Consider the following 25,338-nt stretch of genomic DNA (forward strand, 5'->3'; position numbering starts at 1 on the left):
GAGTTTCAGATTCATGGCTCGTTTTACATATTGCAATACTTATTTAAAAAAAAAAAAACCTTGTTTTGAAAAGTATAGTGTTGCGACATAAATAACCAACTCAAATCAAATTGGTTATAATTTATAAAAAACCTCGTAGCCATGATTCTTAACCCCAAAACATTTGTTTAATTAAATCCAGATTTGTAAATCGTTCATGGAATAAAACTCGAATAGTATAATATATTGTTGGAAAACCTTGTATTACAACTTTGTTTTGTTTACCATTGCCCAAGTGATCTAGATAACGCAACGATATATAATGTATTAAAAGCACTTATATATAGGAAGTACCAGCGGCGTATCCACCATGCTTTTAACACATTATACCCGCCCCGTTACCTAATCACTTCCCTAACCCAACGGTTCAAACAGATTCAAACAGTTCGTGTCAATCAACGGTTACAAACGGTTCACATAGTCAAATAGTCACAAACGGTTCACATAGTCAAATGGTTACAAACGGTTCACATAATCCAACGGATCATCTAGTCAACGGTTACAAACGGTTCACATAATCAACGGTTACTAATGGTTCACATAGTCAAATGGTTACCAACGGTTCATATGATCAAATGGTTACAACGGTTCAAATGATCATATGGTTACAACGGTTCAAAATGTAAAACAATGTGTCCATATGCTGGATGAGCATATGCGACAAAATGTAGTATATGGAAATCAATGTGCTAGCATGTTACGTGAACATACATAGCAAAACATAATGAAATCGTGTACTAATAATGTACTATTGAACATAGTAAGTATATGATATAAAAACATGGGAAACATGAAAGTATCAAGTAGGCACATGTGTTCCACCCCAAAACAGTTTGAAAACAGTAAAAGAGGGGACTATGTACTCACCTGAGGGTGCTTAGAAGTCTTGAACAACAACCAAGCAAAGCTAGAGTGATTAGGGAATCAAACGACACCCTATATAGGTAACTATGTAAATAACCGGACCTAAATCGGGAGATAGGATAGAATGAGGTTCTCTAAATCAAATGAGTAATTGAACTCATATGGTATGATTTAATAGACCCTACATTCTGATTGAAAGGCCTACCTAAGTGCTTTTGACCCGTTTCGACACGTTATGGTAACATAAGCTACTATAAGGCGTCGTTAGCGTAAAACTATGTTCGGATGGTTAACTATGTGCTATGCCAAGTCTTACATGCCCAATTATCCCTAAACATGTTACTAAATCAGATTACTTGTCAAAAATATGTTCACATAGGCAAAAATACGGATTTTAGCTTCAAAAGGGCATTTTGGTCATTTCCTATGGGCATACAAGCTAACAAGCAAATGACTAACCAATCCTATGTGATCATAAGGTATAACCTCAGTGGTTATTCCCTATGCAACTATGATCACTAACTAAGCTTGGTCGGATCCTAAAGATCGACCAAACGGGTCGGGTTCGAAAGGCTAAGCGGTGGTTTAGACCGCTTACCTCACGACCCTAAACAAGCACAAACTAATAGTGTCGTGTTAGACATGTCAAAACATGTCTAACCTACTGATTTGGTATCAAAACAAAGTGTTTTGATACCCTAAAGTAGTTCCGAGGCAAAATGCGTGCTAAAACGCATTTTGACCGAAACTTTGACTCGACACTACAACTAGATAACGTGGTAATCAGCGGTTATAATCGCGAAGGATTATAACTATCGTGATTACAATCACGTGTCAAAGTTCAATTGAACTTTGACTTGACCAATTGATGGTCAAAACCGAAAGTCAAACTGTTGGCCAAACTGTTTGACTTTCTGCACTACATAAGGAAAAAGCAAGAAAAAGAATGAAAGAAGGCTCACAATAGTCCTTGCTATCTTTTCTACAAAGAAGACAAGTCCCAATTCAGATTGAGAGAGCTCCAAAGCAGAAGTAGAGAGGAATGAGATAGGAATGAGCAAATGAAACAATGAAAGTGTTGGCTATTTATACTTGAGGGAAGTTCATAGGATCACAACAAGTGTTTTGTTTAGCCATTAAGGAATAAATCCTAGCCACACAAGTGTAATAAGCAGGTACAAAGCCTTGGAGAGCACTTAAACTTGCTCAACATACCAAGAATTTACCAAAACAGCCCCTGAATTTGCAAACAGATGCTGAAAACACCCTTTCTGCCCAGATGAGGCGCTCGCGTAGCGCTACTGCATAGGCAATAGGGCTCGCGCTACGCTACGGCGTGTCTGATTCAGCAATGTTTCAAAAATGGCAGAAATGGTCCCTGCACGTGTTTAAAGCCTTTTTCGATGCGTTTAAACCCCGTTAACCTCATTTCAAGGCTCTAAAATGAAGTTAAAGTATAGGGGACTCAAAACATGCTCAAAAACATCTCGGATGTCGGTTCGTTTGATCGTACAATCGCGTTGTTCGGTTAATTACGACGGAAGTCGTAACGAACGCAAAATCGATCCAAATTAAGCGACGAATGGAATTTTTGCATGGCGATCACTAAAATAAAAATATTTTAGTGTGTACAAAAATTTTGGATGTCCAGATGTGTCCAGAACGTAAGATATGCGCGAAAATGCAAACTTACGCCGCTTTTGACACTTTTAGTCCCTGTAAGATCATATAAGCATGTTTTCACACACCGAACCTATCAAAGCTTATTTCTAAGCCATGTTTAGGTTATATATGGTATGTTTAACTTATGATCAAGTTCCGGACTATAAGTTGTCTTACGAAACGGCAGACTTTTGCAAGTTGACGCAAATAGTCCCTATAAGCGAATAAACTTGATTTCGGCATACCAAACCATCCAAAACTTATTTCTAAGTTATGCAAAGGTTATTTAAGGTATGTTAAGCCTATGTCACTATTCTGGAATGTTTGTTGCATTAAACTGGTTATATTTACGCATCAGATCGTGTATAACCTTCCAGAAAACGACTTAAAGCCCGAAATCGAACAAGAATTGATATGTGCAAATGATACACATATTTTCACAATTCCCAAGTATGAAATACAAAATTTCATTGGTTTGGCATTTGTTTGACGGTCACAGTGACACAGGTGTCACACATAACCCATTTCAAATCAAAAAGTTTCCATATGACAACTTCTTAAACATGCATACTTCATCTACCAAGAATCAATCAAACATGAATCAATCAAAAATCAAAACTAAACCTTTTACACACATGTATATATATTCACGGCCACATGCACACACACATACATCTCCATTTTTATTTTATACAAAAACCTATTTATTTTAGATTTCAAGTTTGTGAAATATTCCAAGATTCAAGAGAAACTTCCAACATCAAGGACAACACCAAGAATCAAGAATATGTTTTTAAAATAAATTTTATACCTTCAAGATTCAAGTGGGTTTTTGACAAGATTTTGATGTTATGGAGCTTGTTTCACCTTGAAAACACCTTTGGATCATCAAAATAGATTGGAAGCACCTTGGATTTAAGTTGATTCTTACAAGAACTTCGAAATTTTCGAAATTATGGACGTGTGAAAGGGGGTGTTCAGCTGAATTATATATAGAGAGAGAGAATGTTTTATTTTGTTTTGAGTTTGTTTCTTGGTAAATGAAAGATATTGGAAGATATGTTGGACACTAATCATCACACACCAATTTCTAGGCCAACACATGTAAGAGAGAGGAGAGAAAGTCTTTGCATGGCTGCCAATTCATCCCCTCTCTCATATATATACTCGCATACACACACACACACATATATATATATATATGTAATATAGAGTAAAAACTGGTATTTTACTGGATACCGGGTATTTTATCTAGCGTTTTAATCCCGTTTTATTGTGTTTTAAATTATTTTTATCATTCTATTAAAATAATCACACAAAATTATTACTGAAATAATTACCAGTTGCCTTGACTGGCTGAGTTGACAGTATTTTGTCAAATATGTGCAGTATCTACCGCGCTCAAACTCGAAAAATAGAGTTTCTTAGCGTTTTAATTTATTTTTCCTCACGAATATGATTAAAATTACTGTTCTAATCATAACAGACTATATTTAGGATTTTAACACTGATTGGGTGGTCACCAACATTCGTTTCGCATTTTAACCGTTACGCGATAAGCGTTTATCTTATCGTTGCCAATATAATTTCTACCAAGGTTTAAATTTACCAACTCATTAAATTCCACATATAAACATCGTAATCAGTCAAATACAACCTTTTATCTATTCACAACACGTGTTACAATTGTACGGTACGGCGTGAAAAGCCGGGTGTCATAGTCTCCCCCTGTTTAGGAAATTTCGTCCCGAAATTTTTACTTTACAGGTTTGGTTTTCGCACTAGGTGGAAACAGTAAAAACAAGCTTGTTGAATGTGGTCTTGTAGTTTCTGCGAGAAACTTTGATTCTTACAAAGAATCTTCGTAGACCTATATTACACACATCCTCAATTCCTAATCTCATGTCTCAACGCTCTCCACCCTTTCCAAGGTTCGACATTTACAAGCACTTAATCAAGAAGATCAAGTCAAAGTTCCACCATTTCGGGTTTAACATACGTATATTTACATATACATTACCCTGTACCTGAGGTAGTATGAGTTTACACAAGATTGATCCAACTCGAGATGGGCTCTCGAAAGTATCTAATCTCATAAACTCGTTTTCTTTCCTTCTTGCATTCATTTCAGGTATCCACAAATTGCACAACCAATAAATCACATATACTACTTGAATTCTATAATCGCCTCTCCAGTTATCAATATAACTCTTTTAGCTATACGTACTGCTTCTATGGTACTTCGATAAACTTCCCTTTATCTCCTAAATAAATCTCTACAAAGAACAAAATCAGTGTATTATCCCTTATACATGTTCTCAAACTGGACTCAAGCATTACATCATGTACACCACTCAATCCTTTTGGTAGCTTGAGCCTATAAGCGACTGATCCAACTCACAATGGGCTCTTAAAAGGACCTAATCAATGTGGCTCAGCTTTTCCTTTCTCTGCTATCTTATTAACATCCTTTTAAGGTAACTCCTCCAATAGAACCATATCTTCGATCTGAAATCGCAATAGTTTCCTTAGATTTTCCATGTAATCCTTCCATCGATTAATTGGCGACTTTTAACCTTCCCTCGATCTAGGCAAATCCTGTCGATGGTTTCCCAGATAAACTAGGGTCTGGTTAATTGTCTTTTGCCACATTAGTTTAACAAAGTGGAAATCAACTCTTCCATCCATATAAGGCTTCAAACTAAGTAACTTAAATACTAGCGTGATAACTATTATTGTCGGATAACTCTGTCAAGGGCATGTGAGTATCCTAACTTTCTTCGAAATCCATCATACACGTTCTCAATATTTTCTCCAAAGGTTTGAAAAGCTTCCGCCTATCTTGCTGTCCAATCATTTTGATGTGCGTTAGGTGTGATACATTTTTAACTATATTTTTAGCCCTTTTTAACACTTTAGTCAAGTTTTAAATTTATAAAACACGATATTCTACTAACACTAAACACACATATGGGCAAGTGAACCCATCGTGAGCGTAGTATAGCGTTGATAAGATACCGAGGTCGCAAAGGACACAAGAGCTTTTAATACCGGTTTATCCTCAACGTCTAATCAAATCAAAATTTTAGAAAAAGGTTTAAACATGAAAATAAAAACTAAAAATTCTGAAAATAAAAAATAAAATAAAAAAGATAGGCAAGATGAATCACTTGGATCCGACTCGCCTTTAGTGTAACCTTTGATGTTTTCCGCACTTTTGCACTTTTTAAGAGATTATCTTAGTTATAGTAGTAGGCCCGTCTTTTGAAGGTGACGTTTTTGACACCTGTGCCTCTGTGACCATCAAACAAATACCAAATCAATGAAATATTGTGTTTCATACTTGGGATTTGTATAAATATGTGTATCATGTGCACATATCAATTCATGTTCGATTTAGAGCTTTAAATTTCTTTCTGGAAGGTTATACGCGAACTGATGCGTAAATATAACCAGTTTAATGCAAAAAACACTCCGGAACATTGACATAGGCTTCACATACCTTAAATAACCTTTACATAACTTAGAAATAAGTTTTGGAGGGTTTGATGTGTTGAAATCAAGTTTATTCGCTTACAGGGACTAATTTCGACAAACTACGAAAGTATGCCGAATCGAATGGTATCAATCATTCCAGAACTTGATCATAAGTTAAATATGCCCTAAATATCCTTTACACAACTTAGAAATAGGCTTTGAGGTGCTTGGTGTGCAAGAATAAACTTTTTGATCAATAGGGACTAAAAGGGTCAAAAAGTGCATAAGTTTGCATATTCGCGCATATCTTACGTTCTGAATATATCCGGACATCCAAAAATTTATGTAATCATTAAACTGTTTTATTTTAGTGATTGGCATGATAAAATTCCATTCGTCGTGTAATATGGATCGTTTTCGAGTCCGTTCGTGTTTCGTCGTAACTAACCGAACAACGCAACCGTACGACCAAACGAACCGACATCCGGGATGTTCTGAGTATATTTCATGTTCCCTATACTTTAGCTTCATTTTAGAGCCTTGAAATGGGGTTAACGGGGTTTAAACGCGTCGAAAATGGCCTAAAAGTGTTGCAGGGACCAAAACTGACAATTTTCGAAAGTTTCTGGATCTGGCATATGGTAGCGTCACGCCACCACTATGTGGTCTTGCCGTGGTGCGACGTCACGGCCTTATCTGGGCAGAAAATCAAGTTTCAACAATGGTAGGTCTATTTTCAGCAACCGAATTGAAGTTCAGGGTCCTTTTTGTAACAATTGCAATACAGTTTGATGGTTTTGGGGCACTCCTAGTATTCCAAAACCATGTGCCTTACATGTACGGCCCAGATCGAAGCTCAATTATTGAGGAATGATCCTAACGGTTCTTCAAACTCTATATAAACCCACTTGAATTTCTTTCATTCTTCACACATTTGTTCTCATCTTGCTCTAAGTTGAAGCTCTCAAGCTTCATACCTGAGTATTTTGAGTTCAAATCTTCAAGTCTTGGACCTGTTGTAAGTTTTCCTTCATGCTTATGCGTGTATTTCAAGCATGAAAGTCAAACAGTGTTTGACTTTCAGCTTTGACCAATCTATGGTCAACACGAAGTTCGTTTGAACTTCGCAAAGTGAGCGTAATCACGATGGTCATAGTACCTTGTGACTATACCTACTGATTACCACGTTAATTAGGTGTAGTGACGAGTCATAGTTTCGGTCAAACTGCGTATTTATGCATGTTTTGCAACCAAACTATTTTTGGGTATCAAAACCCTTTGTTTTGATATCAAACTTGTTTTCTAACTTTGTTAAACATGTTTTAACATGTTTAACTCGTCACTTTTTAGATTAGTGCTTATATAGGGTCGTAAGATAAGCGGTCTAAACAACCGCTTAGACTTTCGAACCCGACCCGTTTGGTCGATCATTAGGATCCGACCAAGCATTTATTGTCACCATAGTTGTATGGGGAATAACCTTCCGAGGTTATACCTTATGGTCACTTCGTTTAAGTAGTTGTATTATAGGTAGTTTATATGCCTTAGGAAAATGACCAAAATGCCCTTTTTACGCATAAATTCATTTTAAGCATATGTAACCTAAATTTTGACATCTAAACTAATTAGGCAACATTATTAGATGTGTTAAGGCATATAATACTTGTCATAGGACTAGTTAGGCGGTCCAAACGCGTTTCACGCGAACGACGCGTTAAAGTAGCGTAAGCTACCTAAACGAGTCATAATGGGTCGTAAGCACTTAGGTTAGGTTTCGATTTAGTATGTAGGCTTTGTTAAACCATATCATATGAGTTCCAATACTCATTTGATTTACGAAACCTCATTCTATCCGATCTCCCGATTTAGGTCCGGTTATTAATGTAGTTACCTATATTAGGTGTTGTTTGATTCCGTGATCCCTCTAGCTTTGCTTGGTTATTATTCAAGATTTCTAGGCTATCTCAGGTGAGTACATAGTTCCTTTCATTTACCGTTTTAAACCGTTTTGGGGTGATTCATATGTGCCAAATGTTTTCGAGTCTTTTAAACAAATGCTATGGTTTATATTACTATTTGATCCATATGAACCGTTTGTAACTGTTTGATTTATGTGAATCGTTTGTAACTGTTTGATTTATGTGAACTGTTAGTAACTGTTTGATTTATGTGAACCGTTTGTACCTGTTTGATTTATGTGAATCGTTTGTAACTGTTTGAACCGTTGGGTTAGGGAAGTGATTAGGTAACGGGGCGGGTGTAATGTGTTAAAAGCATGGTGGATATGCCGTGGTACTTCCTATATATAAGTGCTTTTAACACATTATATATCATTGCGTTATCTAGATCACTTCGGCAAGGTTATCAAAACAAAGTTATATTACAAGGTTTTTCTAACAATATAAAACATTCGAGTTTTATTTCAAAAACGATTTACAATTTGGGTTTACTAAAACAAATGTTTTGAGTAAGATTCATGGTATCGAGGTTTTTATATAACAAATATTGTACCGAGGGCGTCTTTAGAGTATACCGAATCAGTATAGCTATCCTTCTTCTGACACAGCAATGCACTTTCGATCAGTATTGGAAAGAGGCGCTAAATCATTTCTTTCTTCCTTTACTTGTTGTTTGTCGATGTAAAATAATGTCCCATTCAATAGAAAATTATTGAAGTGAAAATAATCAATTTCTCGCCATTATGCGTTTAGGGCGATAAACTAAGGATCAGGTAAAATGTGAATCTGATAAGTTAGTTTCTAATAATTCATGAAATTGATTAGAATATCGCCGCAATTGTAAGTAGATTTTAGATCTATCAATCTTTGTTATTCATAGTTGTATAAGCTATAAACATTTTACAAAACTAAGTTTTCTAATATCGAATAACAAAGTTGTTTGAGTTATTTCAAAAGGTAAAACGAGCCATGAATCTGACACTCACATAAAACCTATGTACTCGCCAACATTTTTATGCTGACGTATTTTCACATATATTTCAGGTACCATAGTTGGTGAAGTTTGATGATGATATTGATGCATGCTCACATAGGAAAGGACGAGGCCTTAGTGACTTAATAACAACGAAAGTCTATTTGTTCATGTTTTGTTTATGATTTTCAATGTAATGTAATACATTTAATTCAATAAAATAGAACTTCAATCCATGTGTTATGAAACAATGATTCTGTTACAACACTCCCCGACGTTTCCGCCACGATTTGTTGTTTTACGTGGTCGGGGTGTGACAGAAAAGTTGGTATCAGAGCTCATGTGTCACACCCTGACTTTTGCGGAAGCGTATGATGTGTGACTGGTTATTCAATCGTAATAAACAACTACATGGCCAAAACGATGTTCATCCATTCATAAAATTTGAGTATTACAAACACTGGTTATTCAAGTTTTTAAAACACAACCTTCGACTAGGTTACAAACCAACAAAAGTGGATGACATCTAAACTTGTAGTCTACTTCTAGTTACGACACCCGCGCCCAAGATCCATCCTGTTACCTGAAATACATGTAATTTTGGAAAACATCAACAAAAGTTGAGCGAGTTCATGCGTTTTGTGTGAGTACTGTAATCTTGTAAATCTTTGAGAGACTCCTTTGTAAACAGGTATGAAAAGCGTGTATGAACATGAATGTTTTACAAGGACTTTAAGGCATGTGAGGACATAGGGAGCACTCATAATGAGTTGGCATATACCCTTGTCGATTTACCTCGACTGTGTCGATTTACCTCGACTGTGTCGATTTACCTTAACTGTGTCGATTTCCCTCGACTGTGTAGATTTACCTCTACTGTGTCGATTTTCCTCTTCTGTGTCGATTACCCTCGACTGTGTCGATTACCCTCGACTGGGACTCCGAAGCATTGCTTGGTACTAGTTGTGATCATGAGTGGGTTCGGCCGTACCCGTTAGATCTAACCCTCGTCCCTAATTAAGTATTAATGGCAGTTCAATATCTAGTCTATGCTCACATGATCTAGTATCTCATAGGCATTTCATACCGTTTAAGAATTCGTAACATGTATTTCACCCCCGAGAGTTATAAAACCAAAAACAGTTAAAGAAAAGGGGGAGCATGAACTCACTGTTTTGCGTCTTCAGTACTCGTAACTCAAATCTCGTCAGCAAACATGTCACACCCCCAAAATACCACCTAGGGAGTGTCCCTGTTAGGCGTGTGACGAACTGACAATGAGCCACTAATTACATTGAACCCACAATAATAAAATAAAACTCTCCATTTAATTATGAAATTCCAACATGAGTTTATACGAAAGAAAACCAACATATTCAGCGGAAGCGTTATCAATACCATAATTTAAATATTCTCAAAATAAATGCATGAAAAACCGATATCCCAATAAGTGTATCCAATCAGCACGACCCATGACCACTCAAACCGCTCCAAAACAGCAAGTTCCTCATCCAAGAAATCTAATGACCTGCGAGCATGCAACAAGTGTATCAGACAAAGCTGGCGAGTTCACAGTTTATGGAAATGTTGGTTACCAGGTGTATAAAACAGTCCATTAACAAATGCAAGTGATATTGATAATATCTCGATACTGAACAAGACGGCTCCTGATGTATGTTTTGCCCTTTCCCCAGTGCTCCTATCAAAGCACTGGCCCGACTGGGTCATTAGTTCACACCCGCCCTCTCTCAGGAACGGGGTGAGGGTGCCAAACCTAAGTAGCGCTACCAACTAATACCTGTTACCTCCTCGGTAACAATGAATGGGACTTAAGAATGATAGAATGAGAATATTATCCAATATATACCCGTTTTTACCCAAAAGACTTATCCCTCCTTGGGATACCCACTGACTGTCCCAACCACCGGGACGCATGCTCAAAGAAGTGAACTCACCTTGGGTTTGCTCGGTAGGACCAGTTACTTGATCACACTTAGTTAGTTTACGCCTATGATATTCACGGGCATGTCACAATTAGTTTTTATTCAAGTTAATCACATTGTCACGCACAACAATTACCATAAGCATATACCGCATGTTCTCGGTTCTTGTACTACCCAACAGTTAACCATCTAGCACACACATATGGTTCCAGTTCCAACCAATTCACATATCGGTTTACTTAAACAATAACACAACCATATCCATTCATTCAGGTGAACCTATCCAAATTCTGTAACATATATTACCGGGCCAACAATTCAACACATGACACATTTCAATCAACATAAGACACAATGTTTACCGGCTTGCAATTTATACTACCCTCACTTAACATAACCAAAGTACCCAACCGGCTTGTCATGGTCCAATTAGCCTATCTACCAATAGAATGAAGTGGGCTTGCCTGAGGCCTCATAGACAAGTAGCCCAGTTACATCTTACCCGGCTATGCACCCCCAGACTCTTCGGCCCGATAACTAGTTAACAGTCCGTGCGTTTCTGTTATAAAAATTAGTTTGTTTAAATGTAACCTACTTAGTTTCTAACCCTCCCCCATTTGTAACCACTGTTATGCGAGCCCATCAATCAAAGCCCCAGGTCTAACCCTCCTTAATATCCGAGTGCATGTGGGCGGTTTCACATGTGAAATTGGTCAGGTCATTCCCACCTTAATATCTCTTAACATTACTGCCAAAACTATTATGATGTCCCACCATTTTTAGTTAGCTCAAAGTTCAACACACAACACAACACATGGACGCCATTTTCACAAGTTTTTATTTTCCCAACTACACAACATTTGATCCTCCCGCTCCCACGTGAACTCCGGTCCACGCCTTGAATTCCAACGGACCCTAACAATCGGAATTCGACTGTGTTTACGCACCTTGACCTCCCGATCCATGATCTCAATTGGCTCTTCGACAAACTGCAACTTATCGTCGATCTTCAGCTCTTGAAATGGCACAACCAGTGTCTCATCAGACAGACACTTCTTCAACTGAGAGACGTGGAAAACATCGTGAACATTACCCAACTCAGCAGGTAACTCGAGCTTGTAAGCGACTTTACCGATCCGCTCCAAAATTTTAAACGGCCCAACATAACGCGGATTAAGCTTACCACGTTTCCCAAAACGCACTACACCCTTCCAGGGTGAGACCTTCAACATGACACAGTTATTAACTTCGAACTCCAAGGGTTTTCTACGCTTATCGGCGTAGCTTTTCTGGCGATCACGCGCTGTTGCCATACGGTTCCTGATTCGAACAATATTTTGTGAAGTTTCAAGGATGAGCTCAGGACCTGTGAGTTGACTGTCACCCACTTCAGCCCAACAGAGAGGAGAACGACATTTCCGCCCGTATAGTGCTTCAAACGGAGCTGCCTGAATACTAGTGTGATAGCTGTTGTTGTAGGATAACTCTATCAACGGCAAGTGTTTCTCCCATCCCCTCCCAAAATCAATCACACACGCCCGAAGCATGTCTTCAAGTGTCTGAATAGTGCGCTCACTCTGGCCATCTGTCTGTGGGTGATAAGCGGTGCTCATATCAAGCTGTGAACCGAATGATTTATGCATTGACTGCCATAATTCATAAGTGAAACGTGGATCTCGATCTGAAATGATAAAAGTTGGCACCCCGTGTATAGAAACCACCTGTTTAAGATATATTGTTGCCAACTGAGAAAACTTGTCTGTTTCTTTAATTGCCAGAAAATGTGCTGACTTCGTGAGACGGTCAACAATCACCCAAATAGTATCGTTTCCAGATTGAGTTCTCGGTAACCCTGTAACGAAATCCATGGCGATCTGCTCCCACTTCCACGTGGGTATCTCTGGCTGCTGAAGTAGACCCGAAGGCAACTGATGCTCTGCTTTAACTCTAGCACAAGTCAAGCATTTACTCACGTATGTGGCGATGAGAGCTTTCATATTCGGCCACCAATACAAAACTTTAAGATCCTGATACATCTTATCCGATCCCGGATGAATAGAATACGTGACTTGTGCGCTTCATCCATCACAAGTTCTCTGAGATCACCAAATAGAGGAATCCATACCCTTTCCATAATATAATAGATGCCATCAGATCTCTGCTCAAGCTGCTTTTTCATACCTCGTAAACCCTCAGCTTCGATGTTTTCTTCCTTCAATGCCTCAGTCTGTGTCACACCCCCAAAATACCATATGCGGAAATACCGCGGAGCGTGTGACATACCAGGATCCAAGCCACCAATCACATTGAACTCATAATTATAATTAATAAAACTTTCAGTTATTAACATAAAACGTTACAAACGTTACATATCATTCATTGTGTACAGCGGAAGCATAAATCATTTGTTAAGTGTTTAGTAAACCAAGAGTACATAAACCATTGAGCTTGTATTGAGATTCCATGTATCTCGACCCATGACCACTCCAGCATCCCAGACAGCAAGTTCTAACTAATATAAGCATATAGACCTGCAAGGCATGTAACAACGAGTCAACAACAAAGTTGAGTGAGTTCACAGTTGGTTGTTTAGTTTTAAAAGTTTGTTTTCAAAACCATAAGTTGTTTTGTAAACCACGAGTTAACCAGTAACTTTGTTTCCCAAACCATATCCATAATCAATGGGGGCTTCCCCATGTGAACCACTAGACCCGTTTACCATATCGACCACTGACTAAAGTAAGTTGGTGCCCTGACGTCAATGTCTATCATCATTGACTAGTGCCCAGATCCATTAGTTCACGCCCGTCCTCTGCGGCACGGTGTGAGGCTTGTCAAACCTAAATAGCGCTATCTAACTAATGACCCGCTCGCCATTGGCCCGGCGATTAAGTCGATATAAAAAGGAGGGACTTCATGATAGAGAGTTTTTGGTCTAGTATCCGTGTTGTCACCCTTCAGTAAAGAGGGTGTGTACATAATCCCCAAACCAGGAGATTACGCAGGTTCCGATTATATTTTTATCACGTGTTGTCACCCTTCAATAAAGAGGGTGTATACGTGTCCCAAACCAGGAGATCACGCAGTTTCAGTTTCAATCCTTTACCCATTCCCAACCCTTGGGAATCCCATGCCTTGTGGAAAGTGTGAACTCACCTTGGTTTGCTCGGTAAGATTAGTTACTTGTTTAACAGTTGAACACTCCAACCCTAATATGGTTCCAATAATTGTCAGTTTCGTTTACAGAGAATTCGCTTATTCATTATGTATTTTCCACATGTGATAGGAATTTACGGTACACATTATCATACAGGCTATAACAAACATTCAATTTATATGTACTTTCACAATACAAGTCCGGAAATCATACTGACACACATGAATAGCTCTCATTCCATACACATGAATATGTACGTATCAATAACATATCATAACTCTTTTATACTCCCTTTAGTTAACACAATCCTGTATCATAACTCCAGCAACTCACTAGTCACCAGCCCAAACAAACAATGTCAACATTTGGGCTGCTCGGCCCAAAGTCAGAAAACAACCATAACTACACACATTTAGTATGATCCTACAAGTCTTTCCCAGCCCAACGCGACCCAGACAAGGTGCGGCCCAACCTGAACAACATTAACAGTGCAGCCCATTTCCATTTATTCGACTCATTGTTCCCAGCCCATGCTAACTCTTAAATCAGATTGTACCTCATACTTTATTGGACTCACATTATCATAACTACTAATTCTTTTCATTGGATCTCGGCCCACTAACCAAATATCCATTTAGTGGACTAACAGCCCTTTTGAACTAGCATGATATTAACAAATTTTGATCAAAGTTATCATTGTCAAGAAATCATTTAATCAAGTCAAGTAAATCTGATCCTAAACAACAACATGCGGCCCAGTTCAGTACTTATCCCACGAATCATGTGTGCAGCCCACTAATAAATACAACTTAACTAAAAGTGTGATTGTATGCAATCTAATTAATATACGACCTGTTAATGTTTAACAAAGACTAGTTATCCCCCACCATTTACTCAAACAACAATTACAAGTTATGACCCACTATTCTAATCAATTTCAACTAATTAGCATGGCAGCCACATGCATCACATAATCATCAACCAATTATTTATAACATTAATACCCGGTTCCTCTAATTAACATGAAACCCAACTGTTAATAACATATATACAAGCAATCCATCTATTGATTATTATAACAAGTCCATCGCAATCACCAATACAGCCTACACACAATTGCATAATATTCAATCACTATCAAGCCAAACCAATCTTTACGTATTACTACTTTATATTAAGCCAAATTACATTCTATTGGTTGCAAGGAATTCGTAAATTATTCCTACCTCTTAATCATTCCAAGCATCAAAAGAAACCAACAAAATATTTATCATGATCAACGAGCAGGTTAACAAAAATGATTTCACACACAAACACATAGCACTTACTATCATGAATATTAAATCTAATATGGCAACAAAGGTGAATTATCTTAGGAAGAACCATACTAACCGTACACAAGAAAATGACAAACAGAAACGTAAAGCTCAGTCCAGACTAATGATGCCGTCGACCAAAGAGGGGGGTGTCCACAGTCGTACGTAAGAGATGAAAGACGGTAGGGTTTTTGTTTACTTGAGGTTGAGGGATATTAGGATATTACGTACAATACTAAATAAAATGCCAAAAATCAAACATGCCAAATATCAAACAAGTGGGCCGGTTATCATGTTAGGTATAATAGTTGGGCCGAGATCAGGATTAACATGCACAAAATGTGTATTGGGGCCGAGATCAAATTAAAACAAGTGGGCTTATAATCCGCTGGGCCGAATCGTAATGAGGTCACCCTTTCCTTTGGGCCGAAAAGAACCAAAACACACAAAATGCAAGTTGGGCTCAGGTAGATTGATCCGAAGTGTGGGTTGTTTAGAACGTGAATAAGTAGCCCACTACATGTGCGGCCCAAGATTAACGGAGTCGTCTTACGATACTTAACCGAGTCATTCTATGTTAGATTATAGGAGTTATCACAGAACAAAACATTAGAGCGAGATAACGAGAAGTAACTATCGTAAGATAGAACGTTACCGACCTTAAAAGTTCGGGTTGTCACATCATCCCTAACTTGAAAGAAATTTCGTCCCAAAATTTAGCACGTAGTCACTGAGGAAGCTAGTTAAGTTGCATGGTTTCCTGGTTTTCTTGGGGTGTCACATCATTCCCCCGTTGGTTTGGAATTTCGTCCCGAAATTCCGCAGTAGCTTCAGCCTCAGTAGTGGTTTCATTGTTCTCGAACAACTGGGGATATCTGTGTTTCATTTGGTCTTCTCGTTCCCAAGCAAACTCTGGGCCACGACGGGAGTTCCAACGAACTCGAACAACAGGTATCCTTGTGCGTTTGAGAATCCTGACCTCCCGGTCCAAGATTTCCACTGGTTCTTCAACAAATCACAACTGATCGTCAATGGTGAGCTCCTTGAAAGGAACTGTGAGGGTTTTCATCTTACAGACACTTCTTCAGATTCGACACATGGAATACGTTGTGAACTCCACTGAGTTCTTCGGGTAGATTCAATCTGTAGGCCACCTTGCCAACTCTCTCAGTGATTTCGAAAGGTCCAACATATCGCGGGTTGAGTTTGTCTCGTATGCCAAAACGAACCACATCTTCCCAAGGTGAGGCTTTAAGTAGTACTCGATTCCCAACCTGGAACTCGAGTGGTTTCCTGCGCTTATCAGCGTAGCTTTTCTGACGGCCACGAGCTGCCGCCATTTGTTGTCGTATCTGAGCAATCTTCTCTGTGTGTCTATGACGAGTTCTGGGCCAGTGATTTTGGGCTTCTGCCCAATCAAAGAGATGATCGGCACTTCCGTCTGTACAATGCCTCGAACGGAGCAGCCTGGAGGCTGGTGGGGTAACTGTTGTTATACGAAAACTCCTCTAACGGGAGATGTCTTTCCCCTCACAGGGTATAACTGCGCGACGTCTGGTTAACCAACCCATATTGACTACTGCATCAACACCATCATGGATAGTAGAAGGAAAATCGATGTTGAAAACTTGTCCCACACGGTTGAATTTGCATCCCCGTTCAAGCTTCCAAGTTGTCACCAATCTCGGGCGTCGCCCACGTCAACCCTAAATGCCATTAAGTGAGCATCATTTCCAGTATTGTTGTTTTCATTACAAGGATTTCATGTGCTGTCGTTGTTTCTTTGGTTGTTGCCTTTTTAACTTAACCACGGCCAATCCATGTTGTAGACACCTTTCTTTCCATATAGTAGGCTAGGGTTACGAATACCTTGTTGTCGCTGTGACTGCTGCTCCCAATGCCCTTCTCGAAACGAAGCCCTACGATTCTTCACCATCAAGGTCCATCTTTTCACATTCTGAGCCATGTCCTAAAGTGCTACTCACTGTGCTGGCAGTTACACGTTCCGCATTATAGTCGATTGTCATTGCTTATGTCCTGATTGATTCGTAAGAGTTGACTTCCATGAGTCGCTGACAAGGGTTAAGGATTCGATTGAAGTCAATTCGCTGGTGCTCGTTGCCGGTAACTAGGGTCGTTCAAATGCTGAAGTCCATCGTTCTTGCAAGTTGACTGAGTAATACACGGTATGTTACGAGAGTGTTGCAGAAGTGATCGCACTGCGGAATCTAAGGCGATAGTACGTTAAGTTCCAGCAGACGAAGAAAAGTGAGTAAGATATAGACCAATCATTGTCGTTGCAACATCCATCTCGGGGATGTTCGTACAAGCACCTAGCATTCTACACAGTTCGCTAGGCGTTCAGATGGGTGTTCAGGTAATACTCGATAGCATCGAGATTCGAAAGGATTCCAGAGATGAATGAAAAGCTCACGTTCGAGTAGGGGACAATCACTGCTATGACCCCTATAGGTTTGTTATGTTTCACATCGGTCAAATAACGGAACGGAACCCATTTTTCACTTGTTAACGCTTACTGGGACTCGTATGCACCCCACATTATTATTATGTGTGCACCCATAATAATATTGTGATTTGCATGCTCATCTCAGCTCCTCTTAACTCATGTCAAATGGTCCCTCAAACTCGAGTAGCAAACAAAGAGCATCACGAAGCGTAAGTCAGGAAGGTTTAGGGAAATACCACCCTATCAGTCACATAACACGTGCAAGTAATACATAAATTCATACTGTTGTGCTTAACGTGCAATCTCATGCAACATCATATGTAAGTGTTCACTAGTTATGCAGTACAATGAGTATACGGGAGGCGAACCTTGCAATCTGGAGCTGAGTGTCATGGTCGTATTCGCGTCTTCAGAACTGTTCGGTTATAGTCTGGTTTTATAAAAACGTTTTCCCCTTTTTAAAAACCAAGTTCACTATAACCTGGCTCTGATACCAATCTGTCACACCCCCAAAATACCATATGCGGAAATACCGCGGAGCGTGTGACATACCAGGATCCAAGCCACCAATCACATTGAACTCATAATTATAATTAATAAAACTTTCATTTATTAACATAAAACGTTACAAACGTTACATATCATTCATTGTGTATAGCGGAAGCATAAATCATTTGTTAAGTGTTTAGTAAACCAAGAGTACATAAACCATTGAGCTTGTATTGAGATTCCATGTATCTCGACCCATGACCACTCCAGCTTCCCAGACAGCAAGTTCTAACTAATATAAGCATATAGACCTGCAAGGCATGTAACAACGAGTCAACAACAAAGTTGAGTGAGTTCACAGTTGGTTGTTTAGTTTTAAAAGTTTGTTTTGAAAACCATAAGTTGTTTTGTAAACCACGAGTTAACCAGTAACTTTGTTTCCCAAACCATATCCATAATCAGTGGGGGCTTCCCCATGTGAACCACTAGACCCGTTTACCATATCGACCACTGACTAAAGTAAGTTGGTGCCCTGACGTCAATGTCTATCATCATTGACTAGTGCCCAGATCCATTAGTTCACGCCCGTCCTCTGCGGCACGGTGTGAGGCTTGTCAAACCTAAATAGCGCTATCTAACTAATGACCCGCTCGCCATTGGCCCGGCGATTAAGTCGATATAAAAAGGAGGGACTTCATGATAGAGAGTTTTTGGTCTAGTATCCGTGTTGTCACCCTTCAGTAAAGAGGGTGTGTACGTAATCCCCAAACCAGGAGATTACGCAGGTTCCGATTATATTTTTATCACGTGTTGTCACCCTTCAATAAAGAGGGTGTGTACGTGTCCCAAACCAGGAGATCACGCAGTTTCAGTTTCAATCCTTTACCCATTCCCAACCCTTGGGAATCCCATGCCTTGTGGAAAGTGTGAACTCACCTTGGTTTGCTCGGTAAGATTAGTTACTTGTTTAACAGTTGAACACTCCAACCCTAATATGGTTCCAATAATTGTCAGTTTCGTTTACAGAGAATTCGCTTATTCATTATGTATTTTCCACATGTGATAGGAATTTACGGTACACATTATCATACAGGCTATAACAAACATTCAATTTATATGTACTTTCACAATACAAGTCCGGAAATCATACTGACACACATGAATAGCTCTCATTCCATACACATGAATATGTACGTATCAATAACATATCATAACTCTTTTATACTCCCTTTAGTTAACACAATCCTGTATCATAACTCTTTTAATTCAGCAACTCACTAGTCATCAGCCCAAACAAACAATGTCAACATTTGGGCTGCTCGGCCCAAAGTCAGAAAACAACCATAACTACACACATTTAGTATGATCCTACAAGTCTTTCCCAGCCCAACGCGACCCAGACAAGGTGCGGCCCAACCTGAACAACATTAACAGTGCAGCCCATTTCCATTTATTCGACTCACTGTTCCCAGCCCATGCTAACTCTTAAATCAGATTGTACCTCATACTTTATTGGACTCACATTATCATAACTACTAATTCTTTTCATTGGATCTCGGCCCACTAACCAAATATCCATTTAGTGGACTAACAGCCTTTTGAACTAGCATGATATTAACAAATTTTGATCAAAGTTATCATTGTCAAGAAATCATTTAATCAAGTCAAGTAAATCTGATCCTAAACAACAACATGCGGCCCAGTTCAGTACTTATCCCACGAATCATGTGTGCAGCCCACTAATAAATACAACTCAACTAAAAGTGTGATTGTATGCAATCTAATTAATATACGACCTGTTAATGTTTAACAAAGACTAGTTATCCCCCACCATTTACTCAAACAACAATTACAAGTTATGACCCACTATTCTAATCAATTTCAACTAATTAGCATGGCAGCCACATGCATCACATAATCATCAACCAATTATTTATAACATTAATACCCGGTTCCTCTAATTAACATGAAACCCAACTGTTAATAACATATATACAAGCAATCCATCTATTGATTATTATAACAAGTCCATCGCAATCACCAATACAGCCTACACACAATTGCATAATATTCAATCACTATCAAGCCAAACCAATCTTTACGTATTACTACTTTATATTAAGCCAAATTACATTCTATTGGTTGCAAGGAATTCGTAAATTATTCCTACCTCTTAATCATTCCAAGCATCAAAAGAAACCAACAAAATATTTATCATGATCAACGAGCAGGTTAACAAGAATGATTTCACACACAAACACATAGCACTTACTATCATGAATATTAAATCTAATATGGCAACAAAGGTGAATTATCTTAGGAAGAACCATACTAACCGTACACAAGAAAACGACAAACAGAAACGTAAAGCTCCGTCCAGACTAATGATGCCGTCGACCAAAGAGGAGGGTGTCCACAGTCGTACGTAAGAGATGAAAGACGGTAGGGTTTTTGTTTACTTGAGGTTTGTGACACCTGTGTCACCGCGACCATCAAACAAATACCAAGCCGATGAAATATTGTATTTCATACTTGGGATCTTGTATAAATATGTGTATGTTTTGCACATATCAATTATTGTTCAATTTCAAACTCTACATCACTTTCTGGAGCATTATACGCAAACTAGTGCGTAAACGTACTCAGTTTAATGCGACAAATACTCCGGAACATCAACATATACTCAACATACCTTAAATAACCTTTACATAACTTAGAAATAAGTTTTGAAGGCTTTGGTATAGCAAAAACAAGTTAATTCGCTTACAGGGACTAAACTTGACAAACTACGAAAGTATGCCAATTTGAACTGTAACGAACATTCCGGGACATGTCCATAAGTTAAACATACCATAAATATCCTTTACATAGCTTAGAAATAGGCTTTGAGAGGTTTGGTATGCTAAAACAAACTTTTGGATCATTCAGGGACTAAAAGTGTCAAAAAGTGCCTAAGTTTGCACTTTCGCGCATAACTTACGTTCTGAATACATCCGGACATCCAAAAATTTATGTAAGCATCCTTATATTATGCCTTAGTGTTTGGCATGAGAAAAATCCATTCGTCGCGTCATTTGGATCGTCTTTCACGCTTATGCGCATTCCGTCGTAATTAAGCGAACATCGCGATCGTACGGCCGAACGAACCGACATCCGACATATTTTTGGGCATGTTTCATGTCCACAATGTTTAGGCATCATTTTAGGGCCTTAAAGATGACTTTACAGGTCTTAGAAGGGCTGGAAATAGCTTAAACACGCAACAGGGGCCAAATATGTAAATTCTGCAAGTGGTGCAGATCAGAGGGGCCAGGCGGCCCGCGTAAGGATTGCCCAAAACATGAGGCGGGCCGCGTGAACATGTCTGACAGAAGATTTTGCATTTAATGCAGAATCTGGCCTTTCGTTCGATCAAAGGGCGATGCCTTTTCACCCAAATGAAGGGCCAAGGGTCAAGTTCACTGAATCTAACCCCTGGACACATGTACGCATGAGATCAAGGCACGATATTCGATAAAACGATCCTAACGGTTCCACCTTTCCTATAAATACCCCCCCCATTTGAGTAAAAACCCACAAAATCAGATCTAAAGCTCTAAGTTGAAACCATTGTTTCATACCTGAGCTATTTGGTCTTGATTAGCACTCGGGGACCCTCCGTAAGTCTTCTTTCGCTCTTTTATTCGCTTTTCGAGTCCGAAAGTCAATGTTTTGTTGACTTTCTGCATTGACCAGCTTATGGTCGATGCGAAGTTCATGGAACTTCATAACGTGAGCGTGATCACGATGGTCATGGTCCGTAGTGACCATACCTACTGATCACCACGTTATCTAGGCTCGGTGACGAGTCGTAGTTTCGGCCAAAATGTGCATTCTTGCATATTTTGTAACCAAACTACTCGTGGGCATCAAAGCCGTTTGTTTTGATGTCAAACCTGTTTCTAAACTTAGTTAAGCATGTTCTAACATGCTTAGCTCGTCACTTTTAGTTTAGTGCTCATATAGGGTCGTAAGGTAAGCGATCTAAACCATCGCTTATGCTTTCGAACCCGACCCATTTGGTCGGTCATTAGGACCTGACCAAACACATTAGGTGACCATAGCTATAACCTTCCGAGGTTATACCTTGTGGTCACGATATTAGGCGTTCCAGACGCGTTCTACGCGAGCGACGCGTTAGGGTAGCGTAAGCTACCTAAACGGGTCGTGATGGACCGTAAGCACTTAGGTTAAGTTTTATTTTAGTATGTAGGCTTTGTTAAACCATATTACATGAGTCTCCATACTCGTTTGGTTTACGAACCCGCGTACTATCCGATCCTTCCGATTTGGTCCGGTATATTAACATAGCTACCTATTAGGTGCCGTTTGATATCCCGTGACCTCTAGCATTATCTGGTTATTATACAAGAACTCCAAAGCAATCTCAGGTGAGTACATTGAACCCCTCTTTTACTGTTTTCCAAACTGTTTTGGGGTGAAACACATGTGCCTACTTGCTACTTTCATGCTTTCCGGTTTTCACATCATATACTGCTATGTTCGATAGTACATATATAGTACATGATTTCATTGTGTTTATGCTATGTATGCCCATTGTGTGCGTACTTAGTACATTGCTTTACATCACATTTCATGCTACGTACGCCCATTGTGTGCATACGTAGTACATTGTTTCACATTGCATATCTGTTGCATATGCTCATCCAGCATATGAACACAGTATACTACATTTTGAACCGTTGTACTCTACAATACATTTCATGCTACGTACGCCCATTGTGTGCATACGTAGTACATTGTTTCACACTGCATATCTGTTGCATATGCTCATCCAGCATATGAACACATTATGCTACATTTTGAACCGTTGTGACCATTTGACTATGTGAACCGTCTAAACCCGTTTGATTATATGAACCGTTTGTAACCATTGAACCGTGTGAACCAGTTGTATCCGTTGACATGATTTACATTTGACAATAGACATTTGACTATACATAAACATTTCTACTGTTGTTAAACATTTCATCTTGATGGTTTGGTTTGAGTAAGTGATTTAAGTAACGAGGCATGTGTAATATGATACAAGCATGGTGGATACGCCGCTGGTACTTCCTATATATAAGTGTTTGTATGGTATTACATATCGGAGCGTTATTTGAATCATTTCAATTTGAGACATAGAACATTTTATACCAATAACACGTTTTACACAAGACATTGATTTACAAACAACAAATCTTATACAAACTCTTTTTACAAGGTTATTCAGTTAACCATGCATTGTTCTCTTATTTATACATATCATTTGATCTTACCGTTTTTCAAATGATTTACAAGACAAAGCAAAATACGAGGTTCATGACTAAACATTTTCTCAAACTCAAGTCATGAAATCCGTTTTCACAAAACCAATGTATCTCACAGGCATTTTTATGCTGACGTACCTATTTTCACATGTCTTTTCAGGAGATGATGCATAGGACTTATCAAGACATACTTAGGCGGACCTGTGCCTTAGTGACTTAAAACGAGACAAGAACTAGTTAATTCATGTTATATACTCTTTGGTTCTTGTTTAAACAATGTATACTTTCATATTTGATCAATAAAACGAAAATTCAATTGCCATGGATTTGAAACAATTGATTCTGTTACAACACTCCCCGACGTTTCCGCCACGTTTTGTATGTTCTACGTGGTCGGGGTGTGACAGAAAAGATGGTATCAGAGCCAATGGTTATAGGGAATTAGGTTATTAGTAATGCTTTGACCTAGTCTATAACCTTCCTAGGAACCTAACGCGAGTTTACTTGCGTTTAGTCACAAAACAATACCGTCACCTACCCTTAGGCGACGACCACAACAAGAACATAAAATTCAAAACCGCCTTGAAAGCTAATCATCCGTTCTAGGATGATTGATTACTAGGTTTTGAACCCTTTGTTATAAGGTTTTGAACCCCTTTGAATTTTCAAAACTCCCGTCAAAGTTTTGGATCCTAAATAGTGTGAACACGTGCGAACTGGAAGGGTGAATGCCTGTACCCTGGGTTTTCTGTCTAAGGTTAGAGTGTTCGTACAAATCCGCATAATCGGACCAGTCACTCTTACCTGGGAACTCTTGGGGTGAGTGTCCACTTATAGGCGAGCATGTCTTCGCGATACACTGTGAGGATCTATTTGCTTTGATTCAGCCCTGGTGTTGTTTGTTTGCTTCATGATTCAAACAAGTGACCATCAACCGTGATTATGGTCAGTGATTGTAACATCCTATTCTTACCCAATACCATTTTATTTGTTTCCTTTCATGTTTTCCTCTTTTAGAATGCCTCCTCGACGCGAACACCAGATAGCAACTGCCGAGCTGGCAGAAATTATTGCGCAGCAGATGGCTGCTCAATTCCCAAATCTCTTTGCTCAATGGAACCAAGCCAACAACAACAACAATGGTACATGCAATTTCAAGAGCTTTAACTCGGCTAAACCACTCAAGTTTAGTGGTTCTGAGGGAGCAACTGGGCTTCTCCAATGGTTCGAGAGCATCGAGAATACCTTTCGCCACGTGCAGTGTCCGGAAAATCGCAAGGTCGAGTTTTCTTCGAGTGTGTTTCAGAAAAGGGCTCTTACATGGTGGAACGGGGTAATGAGAGACCGTGGTGCAGATGTTGCTCTAGCACAAACGTGGGCTGAACTGAGAGCTCTTATGATGAGAGAGTTTTGTCCTCGTCATGAACAACGAGCGTTGGAGAAGGAGTTTGATGATTTGAAACAAGATAGTGGCGAACACAGGGCATATACTGATAGGTTTGAGGAGTTGAGTCTACTTTGCCCGACTATGGTCGCCCCACTCGACAAGGCTATCGAAAGGTACATCGACGGCCTGCCTGACTCGGTACAAGACATTGTCACTGGTAGCAACCCTACCACACTCCGCCAGGCCATTGAGCTATCTGCAACCTTGACTGAATCGCAGATCAGAAAGCATAAA

This window comes from Helianthus annuus, chromosome 8 (genome assembly GCF_002127325.2).
Source record: "Helianthus annuus cultivar XRQ/B chromosome 8, HanXRQr2.0-SUNRISE, whole genome shotgun sequence".
NCBI lineage: Eukaryota > Viridiplantae > Streptophyta > Magnoliopsida > Asterales > Asteraceae > Helianthus > Helianthus annuus.